We start from the raw sequence: 13,045 nt of genomic DNA, 5'->3' as shown, positions 1-13,045 counted from the left end.
AACTTCTACTGGCAGAATCTTCCAAACTCACTTCCTTTTATACCTTACTCTATCTCCCAAAGATAAGCCATCTTTATCGCGATCGCGAATTTGAGATGGCTAATAAGGGTAAAGGCAATAATTATCATTATGATTTGTGATTGATAATGTATGTATTATTATTTATATGATTCGTCTGAGCGATGATTTAAATTGATTGAATTTAAGTGGTTCCTACCTATCTACAAAATTTAATCTTTTTTAATGATTTTATTGCAAATCTGGTGTATCCGTTCGATAAGCTAAGCTATAATTTGATATAATCAAAGGCTAATTGTAAAACAATGTTAGAAGATAGTACTGTTTTTTTTGTAGGATTAGTGTATTTTTTAAATTTAATTTTAGGTGCGTCTACATGCAAAAGTGACGTGCACCATACTTTATAAGAACCATTGTCTATTCAAGTCTGGAGAAGTTAGAATTTCGGGACCTTTGAAATCTAAGGTGAACAATATATTAACCTTCGCTATTATGTTATATTGTAGTGGAGCCTTATGCTAACACTAAGGCCCAATTGTTTATTAAATAGTTAAATTTAAATTAAATGCCGATGCTATGTCCGATTCAGCTTTTGAACAAATTGTGTTCAGTAAAAGAGGATAACTATCACGTTGTTAAGCTTGTCAGCTCATTACAATTTGATAGAAAGCTGAAACTCCCAGTCCCCGTTAAACGCGAGAATCGGCCTTTCAAGTGTCACAAAAAAAATGGTGCCGAATGGCTATTTGATGACAATGTTACATTTTAATTTCTGCGAAACAACTGGGCCTTAGGTTTTACCAGTAGTGACGTTTCACGAAATGTGCAATAATACTTTGTATTCAAGCACATGAAGCGCTTCTTCTTCTTCTTCTTCGATGGCGCTACAGCCCATATCGAGCTTTAGCCTCCTGCAACAGTCGCCTCCAACTCCTCCTGTCCTCAGCGGCTGACTTCCAGTTTGTCACCTGGAGAAGCTGTGCTGCATCCCCTCTTACCTCATCTTCCCACCTCAGTCTGGGTCTTCCCACTTGAAGTGCTTACCTACCTATAATTGTATGAATGTATATTGTAGGTACTAGTGCTATTTTTTAAAACCTGGTTCACTTAGTTTCCTAGCGCCATGCTCATGAGTTGTGCGCCTTGGTTTTCTCTCATACATTTTAATGGATTTTATGTGAAATTATATTCTTTATTATACATTTATCATCAGCAAATAATTTTATGGCACAATGCTAAAACTCAAAAAATATAGTTCATAAAATGAACAACAGTCTTAGCCCTGTGGAACGCTTTTACCAGGTTCAGACGTTACACTACCTTTTGTTTTTAACTTGTGTTCACACCCAATGTGGCAATATTTTTCACCTGGTTGTGATGTGTATGTCCTGTTAAAGTTCTTTTAAAGTCGCATACAAAAATATGTTAAGGAAAGGAATTTTTATCAAAATTGGCAAATCAGCAATAAAGTACCTTAATTGCTGAATTATGTTATTATATTGACAGATAAAATCAGCAATACAGCTACATGCACATTATAAGTAACCCATTAATCTCATTTGGTGGGTTTTTCCTCCATAGATATTTTTTTCATTTTCAGAAAAAGAATCGTGCATCTTTCTTTGATAAGTTTAATGCTGAAATCTTCCAAGAAATTTATTGTTGTCAAGTTTAATTTGTAGAACTCCATTATTTCATGTTTTACTTTTATACCGCGGCGGCTGGAGCTCCCCCACAGACTTGGGGAGTTGAATACAGTTATAATTTTTACGCTATCTGCAGATAGATATAAAGTAATAGTAGAAAATTGTTTGTGGTTCAATCTTGCACACTAAGGACGGGTTGTTTCGGAGAACTTGAACAATTCTTCAAATTTCAAAGTTAATTTCCAAGTTCTGTGAAAGATAATTTTAAGTTCTGTTTTTATTTCAGTTATGTCAAGCAACTAGCCTATAATGATATAATAACAGAATTTGAATAGGACTTTCACAGAACCCGTAAATGAACGTTGAAATTTGATGAATTGTTCAAATTTCAAAGTTAATTTTCAAGTTCTATGAAAGATTTTTTCGGGTACTGTTATTATTTCAGTTTTTTCAAGCTACTAGCCTATAATTATATAACAACAGAATTTGAATAGGACTTTCACAGACCCCGAAAATTAACGTTGAAATTTGATGAGTTGTTCAAATTCTTCGAAACACCCCATCCATGTATTTGAGAAGGATTCTTAATCCTTCTCATAGACATATGAATATTAGTAGACCTGCCCTAAGTGATTAAAAGCGTATTATTCCCCACTCCCCATACCGGTTCCATTGGAGCCGGCTGGGCTCGCGTATGGCCTCAAGTGAATTTAGAAAACGTGACGTCACCATTCTTGTGCGAACTATGGTCGAGGCATCATCGGTTCATTTTACGAAATAACACGGCAAAATGGTGGCTTGTGGTATGAAAACTTGTAAAAATAGACGTGAAAAAGAGAATAAACCCAATTGTCGTATTACATTCCATATATAAGCATTATTTTACTTTATTTTAAGCATATTCACATCGTATAATATGGATCAGTTGTAGAAACATATACTATCACATTGAGATACGTCTGGACGCGAAACACAAAGCTGGTTGGTTGCTGGGAAGTAAATTATGAACATTTATAAAAGTGTCTTAACTAAATACGTAAACGAAATATTCGACTCTGAAAATAGAAGAAATTTATTTTGCCGAATTTGGACTTCGCAAATTTGTTCATAACGTGGCGAGTAATTTGCGCTCCCATGTAAAAATGTCTATTCATTCAAAAGCAGATTTTAATTTTAAGAACTAAATGGTGATATTATAATGCGAGATGCCTATATTGCCTATATACTGTCAGATTGATTTATTGACGAATCACAGTCAGCTTTACCCCCTTCGTTCTTCAACAGTTGATTTTACCCCTCATCTTTAATTTCTAGTCTATATATTCTGAGTCTGTGATCCTTCTCAAATACACAGATGTCACTAAACATAATAAGGCAAAATATTAAAAAAAAAGTTTTATCGGGAGTTCCTACTATGGTAGCGAGGTGAATTATTGTGTGCACTGATTATCTTCTGGAATAAAGATGTCATTAAATAATTAAAAATTATTGATTTATTGAATTTCAAATATTAATTTCCGAAAGCATTATTGACTTTAAGTACAACAGCATTTTTTAGTTGTTTCTGGAAAACAGAATTGAGGACTCCCATAAAGAAATGTTTTGTCGGTATAGCAGTAGGTACTTTTATTTAGTTCATTCGGAATATTTTGTTATGACAAACGAAACTGATTGAAATAAACAGTAGTTCTCGTTTTATGCCTCTTTACACTTCAAACATATATATTTTTTACTAATTACAAGCGCAATCGGAGTGTAATTGTTTTTGACATTGCGTACGATATTTGATACCTACTTGATCTTTTGAAATACTCTGAAAAGAAAATGTAGCGCTTTTCTCTAGTTTGTCAAAATTTTAACACGAAAAACTAAGTTTTTAAAAGTTTTTTTAGTACATTTTCGTGTTTTGTTACACTTTTCTACTTTTTATCACCATGAAGAGATCGAGAAACCGTTTTTTTTAATTGGACAGTAATTCTGAAGAAGTATACAAAGTAAACAGGTCTCAGCTGAAAAAAAAATTAGTAGGTTTGGGACAGTTAGGGTCGGGCTTAGGAGTTATTCGGTTACTCGTCTGAATGACCAGTGACGACACGTGGAAATTTTTTTGTTAATATAGTTTTAGAAGAAAAAAATAAAAAATAAATGTGAAAAAGTCACCGGAGACTTAATTTTTTTTAACACAAATAATGTCAGGAATAACAGGTTAAAGTAAGTCAAATAGTCCTTAACACCCTGTACACCTATTCAAAAAATTGTTACTCAAATTATATTTAAAACACAAACAAAAAAGTTAATTTATAAACAAGTTCTGCTGTGTAATTATTACAACGCATGACAGCTGTTTCGCCTTATGAAGGAATTATCAAACTGGGATCACAGTTACTTTACAGTATCCATCATCAAGGCAGATGTTAAGTTACAGTTCCTTTGTCAGGACAGATGTCACGTTACAGTTCCTTTGTCAGGACAGATGTCACGTTACAGTTCCTTTGTCAGGACAGATGTCACGTTACAGGTCCTTTGTCAGGGCAGATGCGCGTTATAGTGTCCATCATCAGGTCAGATGTCACTTTAAAATCCCCGTCATCAGGACAGATGTAACGTTAGGCTAGCTTTAGACTTGTAAGTTTTTTCGTAAATTTACGACTTCTAGCCAATGGGCATATTGGATTTTCAAAATGCAATTTGCCCATTGGCTAGAAGTCGTAAATTTACGAAAAAACTTACAAGTCTAAAGCTAGCCTTATAGGTCAAGACAGATGTCACGTGACAGCATCCATCATCAGGGAAGATATATGAGATTATGTACACTGTATCGCTATCCGAAACAATATATTTGGTTGAATGGGTACCTATATTACCAAAATAATCATTTTACCTTGAAATAAATATTTTAAAATGTTAATGTCAGAGATTAATAATAATTGAAATCTCGTAAGGAAATTGGAGAGATTAAATATTAAGTTACTACCCACGTATTGATGGGATATCAATCAATCTATCGGATATTGAGATTATACAATAAATCATGCTTGTAAATACACTACGTCATTCATAATTATAGTACCTACTAGTAGTTCTGGAAACAGTACACCTCACGTCCAAAAAAGTATGTTCATAATTTTCTACTAAATGTACAATAAATCAAAACCAAAATTTCCTATGAAATCATTAGATTTGAAGTAGGTACCTAAAACCTATAAACATACTACTTGTAAATCACAAATGTAATATTTTATGTAACATATATATTTTTTAATTATTGAATTATTGTCGATTGATACGGTCACATCTGGGAGTTGAACCCAAGACGTTCGCCTTGCCGACTCTACCAACTGCGCTAATGGAACCCTATTTCCTACGCTGAATCATACCTTGAATAAAAACTACCAACATTTTATTTCGTACATCTTTATGTACGATCGCAAGGTTCAGCTCGAACTAAATGCAATCTAAATAGAGTCTTGGATAAATATACCCTCTTTTAATTTAATGTGCGACATCTATCGACTTTTTTGCAAGTCTAAGATGAATATATATATTTTTTTAATTTAAAATTTTGAATTATTTATTTTGTCCAAAGAAACGACACTATCTGGATCTGAATAGAGATTCTTTTTTAAACATTCTTCAGGTAGCTACCATCATATTGAAAATATGCGAATAAGAAATTCAAAATACACAACACTATTTCACATTTGAAAAAAGAATCTTAAGTGAACAATTACAATACCCACCATTTTGAACCAGAAACGTAACGTACAAACAAATTTACAGAGAGACAAAATGCCAAACTGTCGCTTAAAACAAGACATGCTCAAAAGTCAAACACTTTTTTTGTATAATTTTTTTTCAAACTTTTTCTGGCAGGCAGATACCATAATAACTCACTCAATGTTAGTCATCTAGTCAAAGTTAGCCATCTAGTCAAAGTTAGCCATCTGGTCGAAGATAGCCATCCAGTCAAAGTAAGCCATTTAGTCCAAGTTAACCATCTAGTCAAAGTTAGCCATCTAGTCAAAGTTAGCCATCTAGTCAAAGTTAGCCATCTAGTCAAAGTTAGCCATCTAGTCAAAGTTAGCCATCTAGTCAAAGTTAGCCATCTAGTCAAAGTTAGCCATCTAGTCAAAGTTAGCCATCTAGTCAAAGTTAGCCATCTAGTCAAAGTTAGCCATCTAGTCAAAGTTACCCATCTAGTCAAAGTTAGCCATCTAGTCAAAGTTAGCCATCTAGTCAAAGTTAGCCATCTAGTCAAAATTAGCCATCTAGTCAAAGTTAGCCATCTAGTCAAAGTTAGCCATCTAGTCACATTTACATTTAATAAAAAGTGCTGAACTAATTTGAATTTGAATATGTCCTGATTTTTATCGAAAATGTCAACGACATCTTTATGCTCATTGTCCAGTCCGTGTATCCTCACCAGTTTTTATTGTGAAATAATACATTCCATTTGTATGCTTAGGTTATGTTATGGTTAGGTTAGGTTAGTTAATTATCTCTTCTCTCAGCACGGAAAGTCATTTGTTTTCGGCTGTCATATCAAATTGGAGTGGAGCTGTGACAGTAATTAGAAAAACTTAAATTATAAATTACACGCAACAAGATAATCTTTAAAAGCAATTCCGTGTTTGATTATCTTAATAATATTATAAAATAAAGATTGCGTCTAATTTCAAGTAATTCCAAGTAATTCGGCAGAAAAGGTAATTATTTAGGAGATATACGATGTAGAATGAACATTCCTGTTTTAAATACATCTATATTTTTTTCAATTTATTTTCGTGAATCAACGCAAATCTTGGAAGTTGAAATTAACCAACTTCCCAACATCCGATGGAGCTCAAACTCTGCAGATAGACTCGTTGTCGATGACAATACATTCTATCAACTTTTGGTAGTAACCACGCATACACTCTCATACATTTACACGCATACGCACAATTTGTGTTATAATAGCTGGTGTTTGTGCATTTACTTTGTCATTTATTTATTTTGTCTTTTGCAAAGGGTTTACAATTTGCAGAAAAACCGCAAAACTACTCGGTCTTGGCAGATACTGCTTGATTTAGTCACATTCATACATACAATTCGTCGCAACAGACTATAATTAATTGATTTGTTTTGAGAATTTCAAAAGACTTCAATAATTTAGGCACATTTATCATGTTGTACAAAACCCTTGTTAGATGCCAACTAGAGTATAACTCTACGTTATGGTCTCCCTTTTACAATATTCATTCCGATAATATTGAAAAGATTCAACATAAGTTCTTGAAGTATATAAACTATAAATTGCATATTCCTGTAGAAAACATTGATTATAACTACTTACTAGATAAATTGTCCCTATTAAAACTTTCTGAAAGAAGAATAAACACAGATTTAATAGTACTACATAAAATACTTCATTACAAAATTGACTGTCCTGAGTTACTCCAATTAATCAGCAATATCAGCATCCACATACCCAAAAGATCTTGCCGAAATTTACTACCCTTTTATTTTTACAACACCAGGACACTGTCTTATCAAAATTCCCCAATTCCAAAACTTCACATTCTCGGAAATAAATACTCTGATCTGGGAGATATATTTCATCTTAAAAATAATCAATATAAATATTGTTTATTTCAATTCTTTTATAGATCGAGACACAAATAGACATCTATAATTTCCGCAATATATATATTTTTATTTTGAATATCTATTTATGTGAGACTTCTTATCATTTTTACTAATGTATCTTATTTTATCATATGCTTTTGTTGTAACATTTAATATTTTTTCTTTATTCGTTGTATTATGTTTCCTTTATTGTTTTAATTTTGTAGAATCTATAATAACTGTGATACTCTACTATTAAACTTTGTAATGTGTAAAAGCCCAAAGGGCGTGTAATAATAATAAATAAATAATAATTCCTGTATGAACAGGAATATATGAGACGGCGTATGCATATCATTGAAACAAGCAGAATTAGTTTGGCTGTCCATTCTCTCTGTCTACCCCTGTGAAGAATCGGCCTGATGGCATTATAGTGTGTTGCCATGACTCAAATGGTAGGTACAGATTTGTGTCTTGTGTGTATGAAACCATATATGAATGTAAATGAAGCAAGCGGTGCGCACCAATATCGAGTTACAGGCTTTATATATGAAAACATAATTTAATCCAAAGTAAATGCACAAACAACTCTTTTACTACAGTAGAGATGGGCGAAGCGGCTCAGTTGAGGGAGCCGCTTCACTAGGTCCCGTTCACTTAAAAGATCTGCTTCAGTGAACCGGCTCGATTGAGCCGGTTCCCCCCCCCACCATTTTTCATTTTTCTTTTATAGAAGTTGTATTTAAAATATTTTTAGGTTTTGACGATTTTTCATCTCAGTGTAAAAGGTTGCGGCTGACAAAGATCCCTCCGGAAAAATGAGCTGTATAGATAAATGCTTTAAAGCTCATTTCTCAGGACAGCGCTATATCAGATCAGACCTTGTTATCGTGAGGAAACATTCCGACATTTTTGCTTCTTTAGGCGATTGAACTTTGATTGATCGATGGCGATTGAATTAAGTAGGATGAGTGCAATTATATTGTTTATGGTCGCATGTATTTTCACAACCTTGAGAAATCGCAAAAAATGGTATTTGGTGACTGGTATATTTCGAAGACAATATTTTTGCCTAGGAACATCGATCTAAATATCGTATATTTATGATCACATTCAAAAGGGATTCCCAATATTATTGGAATACCCTTTTGTAAGAATGAAAAAAATGAAATCGAGAAATATTTTGTATTGTTAGGTTTTTGGTATGAAACGTCAAACTTCAATCGTATGGTAATCGTTGAATCACGATTCTTATCGCTTGTTATTTTTTTTACCCGGAAAACATAATTACGTACTTTAAAATAGCCTTAATTTAAAATTAACATAATTTCCACAAGAAAAGCCATTTACCCCCGGCTTTATGCAATCGTTAAAAAAAGACTATGTATAACAGCAACCTCGGTGCCCTGTAAAAGGATATTTTCGAAAGCAGGTCAAACTCTTACTCAAAAAAGGTCCAGAATGACATCGTCAAATTGTCAGATGTGTTATTTTTAAATAACAATCTATAACTATATCAATACCATGAAAAAGTTTCCTTAAATTAAGTTTAAAAAATCAATTAGCGAATCGAATTAAAATATAGAACAATAAAATTAAACTTAAATCTATTTAAAATTAATTGTGTCCTAAATGAATGTAATAATATAAAAAATGTGTGTTTGAAACAAAATACTTCAGTGTGAGAATAATAGTTAAACGTCGTTCTAAATGCTCATTACCAACATTATTTAGACATCAATGATTAACTGAAAATTAATCATGAACATAATATAACTCGTCCTTGTTCCTGTTATAATAAACTAAATAAGTGCCGACACAACAACTAAAATGTTATGCAAGAGGGAATACCAATATTATTATGTCGTATCGATGATTAATCCGGTCAGTACGTCAGTAGTGACCCGCGAGACGTGAGATCCGTTGAACGATGTATGCGGATCTTCGTTCACGAACGGGTGAGTCGGCTCTTCGGGTCTGGCGGGTCACCTGCTCACCGGCTCACCGTTCGCGAACGAATGAGGGCCCGTTCCCACTTCCGTTTTCAAATCGGAGGCGGGTCCCGTTTTTAAAACGGATGCTTTACGGCCTTGTTCACACCTCCGTTTTAAAAACGGATCCGTTTTAAAACCGGATCATACTCTACGAAAACAAATAATTGTCGATTCAAACCCAAACATTTTATTTGCTCATTCTTCAGTAAGGGTCGCAATGGACGACGATGAAGCTCTTGTTGTCATGTGGTACTTATTAAAAAGAAGGAAAAAAGAAAAAAGAAAATTTTGGGTACACCCAATCATAGCTGAAAGATTTTCTGTAGGAATTTTCCAAGTGTTAATTGGTGATTTGAGAAGTGATGAACTAAAGTTCTTTAATTATTTTAGAATAATAATGATTGGATTATTTATATAGCGCCGTTTTCACCGTGAGAAAATCACCACAAGGGCGCTTAATGGCTTAAGAGAATGTCTATCACTTCCTTTAACCATCTACTGGAATGAGTATCAGAGAGCTTAACATATCAAAATACAAAATTGAGAGAGTGCATTTGTCCTGAAGAAAGGCTATCGATATTTTAAAGTAAGAAAACAATAACAATTCAAATATTTTTTACTATGTGTTTATTAAACTAATACGCTCTTCCGTGCATCGTGCATCTCATTAAAGCTTTCAAATTTAAAAAAAAGTAATTTAAAAAAAATTAAAATATAAATTTTGATATACAAAAGTTGTGTACACCAAGTGTTTTGTTTTTATTTAGTTAAAAATAAAATATTACTGTACTCTTTCTTCGACCAGTGGTATTAAATTTTCGGGATTTATTTCCTTATCCATTATTGTAGGTTTGATTTATTTACCCAAATACAAGCACGCAGCGTACCTGCTTCCTTGCGACTGGGAGCGGGCGGGGAGGGGTTGGGGTGTGGCGGGGACTCTGCCGGAACGACTAGACGACAAATGTGAACAGCTCCATACAACACTATGAGCGAGCGTGTTCCGACACGATTTGAAAACGGACGCGCTGCGCTGGCGATCCATCCGACAAAAAATGTCGGATCCGTTTTCAAATCGTGTCGGACAAGTGTGAACAGCTCCATACATCCACTACAGCCACTAGGGCATCCGTTTTTAAAACGGGACCCGCCTCCGTTTTTAAAACGGAAGTGGGAACAGGCCCTTAAGCGGGTCACCGGCTCACCGTTCCCGAACGGGTGAGTCACTACTGATCCGCGAACGAGTGAGCGGCTGATTTGGGAACCGGATCTTACGGATCCGCGTTAAGATCCGGTTCACTGAGCCGACTCGTTCGCGAACGACTCACTTCTATATTACAGTCATCACAGCGATTGAAAGACTGTAGGCTTGGTGAATTTGTACCATTTATACCAAATCAGTCGCTTTGGCGAATGAAATGGTATAGGATGTGTAAATACGTGTCCAGGAGCGGTGGGTGTATGAACCCATCCATGAGCTCGAAAAATATGACGTTTAATAACTGGGTCCTAATGGTCACGTGGTTAAGCCGCTGTTCCGGTAAGACACAGATCCTGGGTTTGATTCCTAGTTGTGATCGTTATCTTTTTATTTTCTTTGTCTTGTTGCTTGTGTTGTGATGGAGGAACTACGCCTAGGTGGGATCAAACGCGATGACAACTCAGCCACTGACCGGTCAAAGTTAAATTGACAAAAGTTACTTTATTTTCATTTTCGAAAAACTAACGACCAAATTCTTAGAAAGTGTTAAAAATTCTATGATTCAATTACTATTGAAGATCTAAACCAGAGGTTCCCAAAGTGGTCTATATGGACCCGGTCTATACACGGTCAGCGAGAATAAAAATTGGGGGTCTACGAGATTGAAATAGGGGTATGTACGAGCGGACCGCCATTTACCTCAAGTCAACATTTAGGAGTTCCGTAAATGACACAATAGACCTAACACAAATATAATAGACTGAGAAATTACTTATTTGATATTTGTATTTTTATATTTCGTAAAGTTGTTAATTGAGGTATATAAATAGTGTCTACTTCCTTTTCTCATCAGAATTAATACATTCAAGCAAAACATAGCACATCGGAAGCCGCAAATTTTCCTAGTTCCCCAACTTGTTTTTAAAAAATGTCGAGGGTAATATTGACGTTCAACATTTAAATTCACTTTACAACTTACTTCAAAACTAAGTTTGAAGACATTTTTACTATGGAAATGTAACGTTGAAGAATCGGTTATCATGTGACAAGAATAACTGACCGGAATAAACACTGATAAAGAACTTAAGGGGCAGTTCTGTAGGGCCAGCTACAGAAAGAAATTCCCGTTCCTTATCCTGCTTCATTTGGTGTAATACCTCACAATGCCGCCCCTGTCTGCACAGTGTAAAGACAAAAGAACTATACCGCCACCCGGTTGTTGGACAGAAAAGGGAAGGGAATCTTTTTACGAAAAAGAGAAATGATTATCACATGGGACATTAATAGTTTTAGAAAAATTTAATATTCGGCAGGCAGGGTGTACGGAATTTTTTTTTCTCAAGTGGTCTACGGGGCAAAAATGTTTGGGAACCTCTTATCTAAACTGTAAATGGAACACGTATCAAAAATGCAACTCTATTACTCTAAAATGGTGACCGGATATCTCATCAAAATGACAATTCAACACACTTATAAAAAGTGTTATAACACTATTATTACCGATAATTTTGTATACCATTATCATGGAGGTCTACCCCACCCATTCCCAAATTATAATTTCGTGTTGGCACGCTGGGCAAGCGATTTTTTTTGCATGCTTCCTTCAAAACTTTGCCTTTTTTGTCTTTCTTCAATTTCTGCCAACTCTGCACTTGACTTACTGGCTCCATTCGATCATAGTTCGTGGCCACTGTTACTTCACGGTTGTCCTAACCAACGGCATACGAGGATTCGGCTTTCTACGTCTACCACCGCATCAAATTCACCTGCTAGGTAAATGTTCGCTATGCGCAAGGGAAATATAGAAGAAAATGTTCCCTTTAGAAAATTACTTTCCTGTATTCAACTTGCCTGAAGCTTCAAGGTTAGGGAAGCGAACTGGCTTACATATGCCAGTAGCGCACATTCTCTTATCCTTCAGGATACACATCAAATGGTGAGATGTGAAGAAATTGTCCATAAATAACTCATGGCGTGCGAGGAACTCCATAATATATTCCATCATAGACAGTACGAAGGATAATCTTTGACCTAATACGGGGTCATATGTATCAGATGCTCAGGAATATGGCATTGCTTGGAAACAGGTAGCCTTCGGAGGAAGCAAGATACCAAATCTCGTAGCCAACTTTGATTGGCTTATTCTTAATGTACATCTTGCAATAATGTCGACCGAAATATGGCACCATTTGCTCGTCGATGGAAAGTTTGTGTGCAAAAACATCAAATACAAATAAAGATGGAACGTTAGTCATTATCATACCTTAGCCATTCTGTCGGTTATATCTAGATTGTTGTAATCGCAAAAATGTATATAGCGCTTTATAAGCTCGAAATGTGGACGTTGGTTCCTTTTTTGATGACGCTTACACCCAAGGTCGGGTCAGACGAATAATAATCTGTGGTAGATGGCAATGTATTGTAGCCGGTCAACACAGAAACCAAGAAAACGCTTCAATTCGTATATATCTTACTGGAATTCGGTATTGGTTTTAAATCGAGCGTATTTGATCATCCTCTCAAGAATAAACTGAATCACTTCGTCATCAAAGAATAATGAAAACACTTGAAAAGCATTA

This window comes from Hesperophylax consimilis, chromosome 13 (genome assembly GCF_061612785.1).
Source record: "Hesperophylax consimilis isolate HC1 chromosome 13, BYU_Hcon_1.0, whole genome shotgun sequence".
In the NCBI taxonomy this organism is placed as follows: Eukaryota; Metazoa; Arthropoda; class Insecta; order Trichoptera; family Limnephilidae; genus Hesperophylax; species Hesperophylax consimilis.
Note: the sequence above shows the minus strand (reverse complement) of the source record.